Genomic DNA, 11,337 nt, shown 5'->3' with positions numbered 1-11,337 from the left:
GTACTCAATCAAGATAGGGAATTAGAAAAATAATAGTTTAGTGCAAATTTGAAAGTAATTAATGTCTCGTTATATAACCCAACATAAATTTTTTTAAAAAACTATTGCAAAACAACACAAGAAATTCAAAATATTTGCAACAGGACTAGCCAGCATTGACATTAAAATACGTCAATGAAAAGAACTGACAAAATCACTGCTAAATAAAACATGCAAATCCAAATACAATTATGACAAGCAGAATTCCATGATCTATCATAACATTATAGTTATCTATAAACAAGAAAGTTGATAGAAAGCAAAAACAGGTCCTACTGAAAGTAAACACATCAGTAGGTTAAATTAAAAAAGATATTATACACTTTAATATATTCAAAAAATAATTTGATCTAATTGAAAGCATTCTTAATAAAATACTATTAAACAGGCCAATCATTATAGATCCTTACTCCAAAGCACAGTGTTTACATCTGAAACAGTAAACACAGTGATACAAAATAAAAATGATAACTTGTTTAACTCAGAGAACAAAATTAGAGGAGCAATGTAACATCACTGTAATATTTCTTTTAATGTCCTAGCCCAGGAAATAAGATAAAAATAAAAATGGTGCTAACAAAGAGAGACAAAGCTAATGTTTGTTTTGTGAAATTGCTAAAAATAGTAGTATTCTTATATACTATTATTCTATTTTCACATTACTAATAACAAATAGTGATAATTAAATATAATAATTTATATGTTTGTAATAAAGCTTGCTCATGTTTTTAAAAATAAATACAATTGCAAGTATTGCTTGTGATTTATGGGATACAATAAATAGCATCAATAACACTTCTTTGTAAACAAATTAATGGAAACCTACCCTAAATTTCCAGTTGTATATTTCAAACCATCATGTAATTATGGTAATAAATATCTGGAATTAAGTGATCAAAAGGAATCTGGAAAAGGCCAGCAAAAGAGTAAGAGGAGGAAATGCAACCTATGAGACTTTACAGATGTAATTATTGAAATAGTGGAAAATTTGTCTGATATAGGTCTCTTACTACTTTCAGAGAGTAGGCTATGAATATTCTGGAGTTAGTCAGAATCTATATACAGAAGACAACATTGAGAGTATGTAGTTACCAAGCTATCTGCCCTGAGCTCTGACTTGTTTTCCATCAACTGACATGTTACTCACACTTGACTTCCCATGAATTCATGGCAGTATGGAATATACTTTAAATTTCTATAGTGTTGTAAACATATACTTATTATTTTTATTGCTTTTCAATAAAGAGAATTCTGAGACCTTATGTTAGGCATACAGAAATTTACTAATTAGATTTTTCTCAACTCAGATACCAAAGATAATATTTACTGTGGTAATTATTAAAAACATTAAGTGGTGTAAAATCCTCTCCATAAAGTTGAAGAACTCAGTTTTGGGTTATGCCTCTATTATGTATTATTTAAAAAATTCACTTACTAGATAAAGAAAATGTGCCAAAATAAATGCTAGTTCAGAAACATCCAAAAGACGTCCTGCATCTCCTTTCCCCCCAAAGAAAGAAATCTCTCACATCCCAAATTCTTACACCAACACCCAAATTCACATCCCTGATTTTGACAAAATTACAAAATAGAGGTTCAATTGACATTAATATAAAATAAATATATTGAGGACTGGAAGATTTTTTGATACTATATTTACCAATAAATTTAAATAAATTACAAATCCAAATCTAAAGAAGTTTAATAACAATGTTGGTCCAGAGCATTAGGTCATGGTTTGGACCTTCAATGTGAGCTAAGGAAATTAAAATAGCACCCATTAAAGTATGTTTTAAAGCAAAGCCAGTGCCTTTGGCAGGTAGAGAGGAAACAATATTAACATCTTTATTTACTACAGTAGATATGAGAACTAGTTAACTATTATTAGATCTGTAAACTGAAAATAAGAAATTTCAACCTAAACAACTTTGTCAAAGAAGCAATGAAAGGTAGACTTCTTTTATATCATAATACAGCCTCACCAGATTATTATTCTAATCCATATATATTTTTGCATTGCATCTATATTGTATCTCCAATTCTTCCTTGAATTTTGAGTTCTGACTTCATTAAAAATCTTTATTGTAGATTTAATGTAATGCATTATTAACTCATTTCGGGAGATGAAAACTAGAGAAATGTGCAGAGCTGAAGCTATGAATGTAGAGAATATACTACATTCTTAATTTATCAGGCAACAATAAAATAGAGCTTTAAAAATGGAAATGTTAATAGCTAGCACTCCTATGGAGCCTAAAAGTTGCAAAATATTTATTTGAATGGAACTGCATAAAATTATCACCATATACTTGTACTTTTTTAAATAGTTGACCTATTTTACGTACTTTCATCATTCCCAAAATACTGAGGAGTATGATTATGTGTTAAGCTTAATGTAAAAATCTGCAGGTACACTCTGGGGTCATGATCTCTCACATAGAGGATAATGAATCTTGGTCCTAGCTCACTGCACAAAGATGCTTCCCAAGCCCTTTGCCCTTGTAATCCTGAGATGATTCAAATTCAATCAAAGACCAAATAAATCTCAAATACATACCTTTATATTATTTTTGAAGAAATCATATGAGTAATATCTTTATAACCTAGGCAGCCCTGAAATAGTGCAAATACAATATATGTGCATGTAAGAAAAATAATTAGATTTAACTATACATAAGCATCAAAGTAAAATACAACCTTTAAATATAATGTCTGAGAGAAGACATGTTTTTCTTTTTAACATAAGTTGTAGTAAAGTTAACAAGGAACTTCAATTTCTTCTGACATCCTTCAGAGGAAGCAGCATTCTAAACAGCTGTTTGATATTGAATGATTTAACTGTGAATGAGGCTTCTTTGCCTTTATCCATCCATGTCCTAGGTGCTTGCCTTAAAAGTATAGGTTATCCACTCTATAGACATGTCAATTGTCTTTCGTTTCATAAAACATTTAAAGTTCCTTTCCACTGAGGTATATTGCCTCTTATACTGAGATAAAGCTCATTCTCCTTGAATGTTTCAAGGAATGGTAGATGGAGATACAGAATTAGATATAAGAATGTTTCCCTGCTGTACCACTTAAAGGTAGTAATTAGAGAGTCACAGCAATTTCTTTTGGATAATCATTTTTAAATAAAATACTATTGCTTGAGGATAATAGAAATAGCCACATATATTCTTAATAATTAAACTATTTGATGTGATACTGCTATGAGAAACATAAAATATATTTTTAAAAATTCAAAATTTTACAATCCATAATTTCAAACACATTTTAGGAACTATTATCACACCATAATTTTGTAAGTTTATTGTTGTATTTGCCTCAGACAGTAAGCCTTTAATCATTTAGTATAAAAAAAATCATGGAGAATAGAATTTAAATGAAAGGGTCATTTTCTCAATCTTATGCCAGACTTTAAATGTCTCAAATTAAATGGGCTGACTGCCTAATCATTATAGAACCGTATATGTTGTTTACAAAATTCCTTTAGGGAAAACTTAGTCTCTAGTCCACAATTAAACACATTGGCTACATTGCAGATGATGTTTTGTTAGAGCTGCTGTCTGAACTCAAGGAAAAATAATGTGTGAATACTCAAAATAAATTTGTTCAATGAAAATAATCAGATTAAAAAACTCAACTAAAAAGGTTTTATAAAAGGATTAATTAACTATATTTCACCCTTAAAATATATATAGGTTATATTCCACACCATAATAACTAACTGATATATACTCTGATACTTTTTTGAACAAAAACATATGATATTTAAGGAATTTCATGTCCCAAGAGATGTTCTATATTAAATTTTGCAAAAATTTTCACTAAAGATATCTTAAGAAGATTACCATTGACATGATATTAGGAAACTTATATTTCTGAAAGTGCACAGGTCCAATAGAAATGTTGAAACAATTCATTGTGCCAAAGTTCATAGAGAGGAAGTTAGATAGTGACATGACATTCACTTTATGCCATTCTATTGCCACAGGATTTATATAATCCAGGAAAATCAAAGAGAGTTTTAACTTTAACAAGTCAATCTGTCTAAAATAATTCTATTAAATGATGTAAGGCAATCTCTTTCCACACATATACACACAGTATATAGACCCACACACATACAAATATATATGTATATATACACATGTATATATGTATATACATGCAGTGAATAGACACATACATAGACACATATACATGTACAATGCAATAACTTAAGAAGATGATGTAGATTATAATTAGATATATATCTATATCTATATCTAGATATAGATATAGATATAGATATAGATATAGAGAGAGAGAGAGAGAGAAAGGGAGTCTTCTTATGGACTTAACTAGGATATAACTTCCTCTTAAATAAACACCTAATTCTATCTGCATTTTACCCAATTGCAGTAAGTACTATTTTCTTTTTGGGATATGTTCTGTCACTTTTCTGTAAAATATCTTATAATAATTTCCTTAGGAAAAACTTCAATGAGCATGCAATCATTGATTGACAGTCTTAGGCAGAGACATGGTATTTTGGAATCCAAATATGAGATTTTGAAGAAAAACTTTGTCCATTTGATGACTCACACTTGCCCAAAATCCAATTACTGGTGGAAATATTTCTAAACTATTCTCAGACAAATCTAAGTTTTGAATATGCTGAGAATTACACATTGTTAGATGAACTCCCTAAGAAATAGAAAAGGAAAATAAAAATACAACACATAATTTCTTGTCCCTGGATAAGGCCTACACAAATGAGAGGTCCTGAAGTTTAAGTTTGTTTAGCTTCAAATCTACTTCTGATTTAGGTGAAGTAACTTTTAGCAGTGTTTATCAAATTATTGTTTTTGTTTCTTTTACTCAATACTCTGTGAGAAAAATATGTTGAATGTATTGTATAACAACAAGAGTAAAATATTCATCATGTTTATGAGAATAGTAAATCTCAAATGGTGCTCCTGGTATGAAAATGAATGTATTTTCTTAAGTTTCCATACATTGAGCCAAGGTGTAAAAGTGGATTGCTGTGGTGGAGGGGTGTTGGGGGAGGATGACTTACTCTGTCCAAATAGGAGAATCAGGAACTTATTGTTTGTTATATTTAGTCATAATTTACTTCTGTGTTTCAATCACAGTTTATGATAGCATCGACTACTGAGAGCAATTCTTAAGAACTAATTCTTAAGTTCATGCAGGTAAGCAACTCAAAATGTTGCCTGGTGCAAAGGAGCACTCAATAGGTATTAGTTTTAATGGTGGTTACTGTAGTTGTTGTTGATGTTACCATTATATTTATTTCATCATCATTCTATAGAAACTAAAATGAATTCAGGAATGGCAGTATCTCCACTGCTTTGCTCCAATGTGGACAAAACCCCTTCAATATGTATTAACATCCAACTATGACCTGGTTCTATTAAATACTCAAAAGCAAACTAACAAACAAAAATCCTATTATCCCAACAGTGAATAAAGTAATATCAAGTTTCTGAAATAACCACTTCTTTGCCCACATGATCCACCCAACCCAACCACAATGTCACTGATCAGGGCTGAGCTTTACTTGGCTAATGGCAGCCTCCTTGTCCTCAGTTCACCATCTCACACAGGGCAAATACATATTTTCTACAACAAGGGAAACACTCTGAATCCACATAGGTGTCTGAATCCAAATACAGTAGTAGACTTAGAAAGATTTAGCAGGTCTCTTTACCTCAGATTTCAACTCTTTTAGTTCATACAAGGAAAGCAAATGTAAGAGATCATCCTGTTATATGTAATTACAATTTAAAAACACAGTTTAAGCAAATATATCATGAAAAAAATGGGCTAGATGAATTAATATCAGAGAGAGTTTCCTTTAGGCATATAATGATGGTGTTAGTGCTTTTCTTCCTTAAAATTTAGGACCATTGTAACTCAAAAACTGGTACAAGAGTGTAAAGCAATTATATTCCAATAAAGAGCTTAAAAAAATTTAGGACCATTAGTTCAATAATGGATCAACTTGTAGCTCAAAAACAAAACAGTGTCATCATGATGTAAAAATAATTAAAGACTTTAAGGTTGCTTCTTCAGACCTGAACTCTATATTATGTTTTACATTATAATTCACCTAATTTTCAGAGAAAATCTGCTTATTTATTCACTCATTTGTTAATTGAAGTATTGTAATCATTTTCTGATTGCCAAATAAGTACTAGGAAGAATGCCCATAAAATCAAAAATGTACATTCAATTATTTCCCTTAAAGAACAAGATTAACAATGAGATAATTATACTACAGTTACAGAGAAATGCATAGCTTTATTGTGTTCAGGAGGAACCCTGCCTGGGGTGGTGAGTCTATACAAGGAAAAAAAAGGGAAGGGCAATGGAGTAAGCATGCATCAGTGTGCAATACTTTGGAAGGTGTAAAAACTAACTTAAAACACTAAAAGATGACTCAGATTTAAGCTAGGAAAAGATATGAAGATACACCAGGGAAGTTGTTATTTTGACAACTCAATGAAACATTGTAAATATTCTGGGTTTGCTTAGAGTTAACATGAGTTACTACAGTGAGGCATATATAGACATGGAAAGTTACAAGGGTATAACAATCATTCTATTAAAGACAATTTGGCTCTGATCTCCTATATCCATTTCTCATGAAAGAAAAAAAAAAAAAAAAGCAAGGCAAAATGAAACAAACAGCAACTACAAATTGGTATTTTTTTAATTTAATTTTTATTTTATATTGGAGTATAGCTCATTTGCAAGGTCATGTTAGTTTCAGGTGTACAGCAAAGTGATATGGTTATACATATATCCACTATTTTTAGATTCTTTTACCATATAGTTTATTTAAAATATTCAGTTTAGTTCCCTGTTCTATACAGTAGGTCCTTGTTGATCATCTGTGTTATATATAGTAGTTTGTATATGTTAATTCCAAACTGCTAGTTTATCACTCCCCCTACATTTGCCTTTTGGTAATCAAGAGTCTGTTTACAAAATTTGTAGGTCCTTCTGTTTTGTAAATAACTTCACTCTTACTTCACTTAATATGATAATCTCCAGGTCCACACATGTTTAGGCAAATGGTATTATTTCATTCTTTTTTATGGCTGAATAGTATTCCATTGTATTTATGTACCACAGTTTCTTTATTCATTCCTCTGTTGATGGATATTTAGGTTGCTTCCATGTCTTGGCTATTGTAAATAGTGCTGCTATTAACATTGGTGTGCATATATCTTTTCAAAGTATGTTTTTTTTTTTTTTTCTTCTGGGTATCTGTCCAGGACTGGGATTGCTGGATCATACCATATGCCTATTTTTAGTTTTACAGGAAACTCCATACTGTTCTCCATAGTGGCTATACCAATTTGCAGTGAAGGGGTGGTCCCTTAGCAGTATAGGAATGGTCCCTTTTCTCCACACTGTAGACATTTTGATGATGGCCATTCTGACTGGTGTGAGTTGATAGACTATTGTAGTTTTGAGACATATTTCTCTAATAATTAGTTATGGTAAGCATGTTTTCCTGTGCTCTTTGGCCATCTGTATGTTTTCTTTAGAGAAATGTCTATTTAGAGCTTCTGTTAATTTTTTGATTGGATTGCTTAGAGCTGCATGAACTGTACATTTTGGAGACTAATCCTTTGTTGATCCCATCATTTGAAAATATTTTCTCCCATTCTATGAGAGAATTGTTTTTTTCATTTTGTTTGTGGTCTCCTTTGCTGTGTGAAAGCTTTTGAGTTTCATTAGGTCCCATGTTTTATTTTTGTTTTTATTTTCATTACTCTATGAGACAGATCAAAAGAGATATTGATGAAATTTATGTCAAAGACTATTCTGCCTATGTTTTCCTCTAAGAGTTTTACAGTATCTGGCCTTATATTTAGGTCTTTGATCCATTTTGAGTTTATTTTTGTCTATGGTATTAAGGAATGTTCTAATTTCATTGTTTTACATGAAGCTGTCCCATTTTCCCAGCACCACTTATTGAAGAGGCTGTCTTTTCTCCATTGTATATTCTTACCTCCTTTGTCATAAATTAATTAGCAATAGGTGTGTGAGTTTATTTCTGGGCTTTCTATCCTTTTCCATTGATCTATATTTCTGGTTTTGTGCCAATACCATACTGTTTTGGTTACTGTAGCTTTGTAGTATAGTCTGAAGTCAGGGAGACTGATTCTTCCAGCTCTGTTTTTCTTTCTCAAGATTGCTTTGGTTACTCAGATTCTCTTGTGTTCCATACAAATTGTAACAAAAAATGTTTTAATTCTGTGAAAAATACCATTAGTAATTTGATAGAGATTGCAAGGAATCTGTAGATTGTCTTGGGTAATGTAGTCCTTTTGATAATATTGGTTTTTCCAGTTCAAGGACATGGTATATCTTTCCATCTGTTTGTGTCATTGTCAATTTCTTTCATCAGCATCTTATAGTTTTCAGAGTACAGGTCTTTTACCTTCTTAGATAGATTTGTTTCTAGATATTTTATTATTTTTGATCTGATGGTAATTCAGAGTGTTTTGTTAATGTCTCTTTCTGATTTTTCATTGCTAATGAATAGGATTGCAAAAGATTTTTATATGTTAATTTTGTATCCTGCAACTTTACCAAATTAATTCATGAGGTCTAGAAGTTTCCTGGTAACAGCTTTAGAATTTTCTATGTATGGTGTCATGTCATCTGCAAACAGTGACTATTTTACTTCTTCTTTGCAATCTGGATTATTTTATTTATTTTTCTATTCCAATTCCTGTGGCTAGGACTTCTAAAACCATGTTGAATAAAAGTGGTGAGAGTGGACATTCTTGTCTTTTTCCTGATCTTACAGGGAATGCTTTCATACTTTCACTGCTGTGAAGGGGAATGTTAGCTGTGTATTTGTCATATATGGCTTTTATTACTTTGAGGTGAGTTCTGTCTATGCCCACATTCTGGAGAGTATTTTTGTTGTTGTTGTTGTTGTTGTTGTTTTAATCAGAAATGGGTATTGAATTTCTTCAAAAGCTTTTTCTGCCTCTGCAAGATTATATGGTTTCTAATATTCAGTTTGTTCATGTGGTGTATCACACTGACAGATTTGTGAATATCAAAGAATCCTTCCATCGCTGTGATAAATCCCACTTGATCTTGGTGTATGATTTTTAATGGGTTGTTGGATTCTGTTTGCTACTATTTTGTTGAGGATTTTTCTGTCCATGTTCATCAGAGATATTGGCCTGTAATTTTCTATTTTTTGTCGTATCTTTATCTGATTTTGGTATCAGTGTGATGGTGACCCCATAGATTAAGTTTGGAAGTGGTTACTCCTGCAGTTTTTTGGAAGAGTTTCAAAAGTATAGGTGTTAACTCTTCTATAGATGTTTGGTAGAATTTGCCTGTGAAGCCATCTGGTCCAAACTTTTGTTTGTTGGCAGTTTTAAAATCACTGTTTCAATTTCAGTACTTGTAATTTGTGTGTTCATATTTTCTATTTCTTTGATTCCTTCTTAGAATGTTGTACCTTTTTAAGAATGTTTCCATTTCTTCTAGGCTGTCCATTTTATTGGCATATGTTTGCTTGTAGTAGACTCTTATGATCCTTTGTATTTCTGTGGTGCCCATTGTGACTTCTCCTTTCTCATTCTAATTTTATTGATTTGAGCCCTCTCCCTTTTCTCTTGAGGAGTCTGGCTAGATAGAGTTTTATCAATTTTGTTTATCTTTCCAAAGAACCAGCTTTTAATTTCACTGATCTTTTCTATTGTTTTTCTCATTTCTATTTATTTTATTTCTGGTCTGACCTTCATGATTTCTTTCTATCTAATAACTTTGGGTTTTATGTGTTCATCTTTCTCTAGTTGCTTTAGGTATAAGGTTTGGTGTTTCTTTTTTGTTTGTTTGTTTTTGTTTTGTTTTTGGTCTGTGGTAAGATTGTATTACTATAAAATTCCCTCTTCAAACTGCTTTTTCTGCATCCCACAGGTTTTGCATCATCATTTTTTCATTGTCATTTGTCTCTATGTATTTTTTGATTTCCTCTTTGATTTCTTCAGTGATCCATTGGTTTTTTGTTAAAATTGTTCCATCTCCCCATATTTGTGTTTTGTTTTGCTTTGTTTTTTCCAAATTTTTTTCCTCTTATTGATTACTAATCACATGGTGTTGTGGTCAGAAAAAATGCTTGATATGATTCCAATGTTCTTAAATTTACCAAGGTTTGATCTGTGGCCAAAGATGTGATCTATCCTGGAGAATGTTCTATGTGTACTTCAGAAGAATGTGTAATTCTCATGTTTTCTTATGGGATGCTCTACAAATATCAATTAAGTTCATCTGATCTAATGCATCATTTAAGGCCCATGTTTCCTTATTGATTTTCTGTCTGGATTATCTGTCCATTGACATAAGTAGCATGTTAAAGTCCCCAACTATTATAGTGTTACTGTCAATTTTTCTTTTTTATGGCTGTTAGCATTTGCCTTATGAGGTGTACCTTTCTTGGGTACATATATATTTACAATTGTTATACCTTCTTTTACGATTAATCCCTTGATCATTATGTACTGTCATTCTTTGTCTCCTGTAATAGTCTTTATTTTATTTTTGCCCTTTCATCAGTTTAAATATATCATGCAGGCCTTCTGGCCTGCAGTTTCTGCTGAAAAATCAGCTGATAACCATATGGTGACTCCCTTATATTTTATTGTTGTTTCTCCTTGTTGATTTTAATATTTTCTCTTTGTCTTTCTTTTTTTTTCAGTTTAATTAATATTTGTCTTGGCATGTACCTCCTTGGGCTTATCATGTGTGGAACTCTCCATGTTTCCTGGACATGAGTGAGTGTTTCCCTTCTCATGTTAGGGAAAATCCAGCTATTGTCTCTTCAAATATTATCTCTGGCCCTTTTTCTCTCTCTACTTTTTCTGGAACCCCTATAACTCAAACATTGGTGCATTTAATGTTATCCCAAACATCTCTGGGGCTGTCCTCATTGCTTTTCATTCTTTTCTCTTTATTCAATTCCATGACAGTGATTTCCACCATCTGTCTTCTAAATCACTTACTTATTATTCTGCCTCATTTATTCTGCTATTGATCCCTTCTAGTGTATTTGTCATTCCAGTTACTGTAATAACTGTTTTTTTTTTTTTTCTTTAAATCTTCTAACTCTCTATTAAACATTTCATACATCTTTTTGGTCTGTGCTTCCATTCTTTTTCTGAGATCTTGGATCATCTTTACTATCATTACTCTGATTTTTTTGTTTGTTTGTTTTCAGTTAGATCACCTACCTACAATTCATTTAGTCAC

The sequence above is a fragment of the Hippopotamus amphibius genome, chromosome 15 (genome assembly GCF_030028045.1).
Source record: "Hippopotamus amphibius kiboko isolate mHipAmp2 chromosome 15, mHipAmp2.hap2, whole genome shotgun sequence".
In the NCBI taxonomy this organism is placed as follows: domain Eukaryota; kingdom Metazoa; phylum Chordata; class Mammalia; order Artiodactyla; family Hippopotamidae; genus Hippopotamus; species Hippopotamus amphibius.
This window is presented reverse-complemented; position numbering follows the sequence as displayed.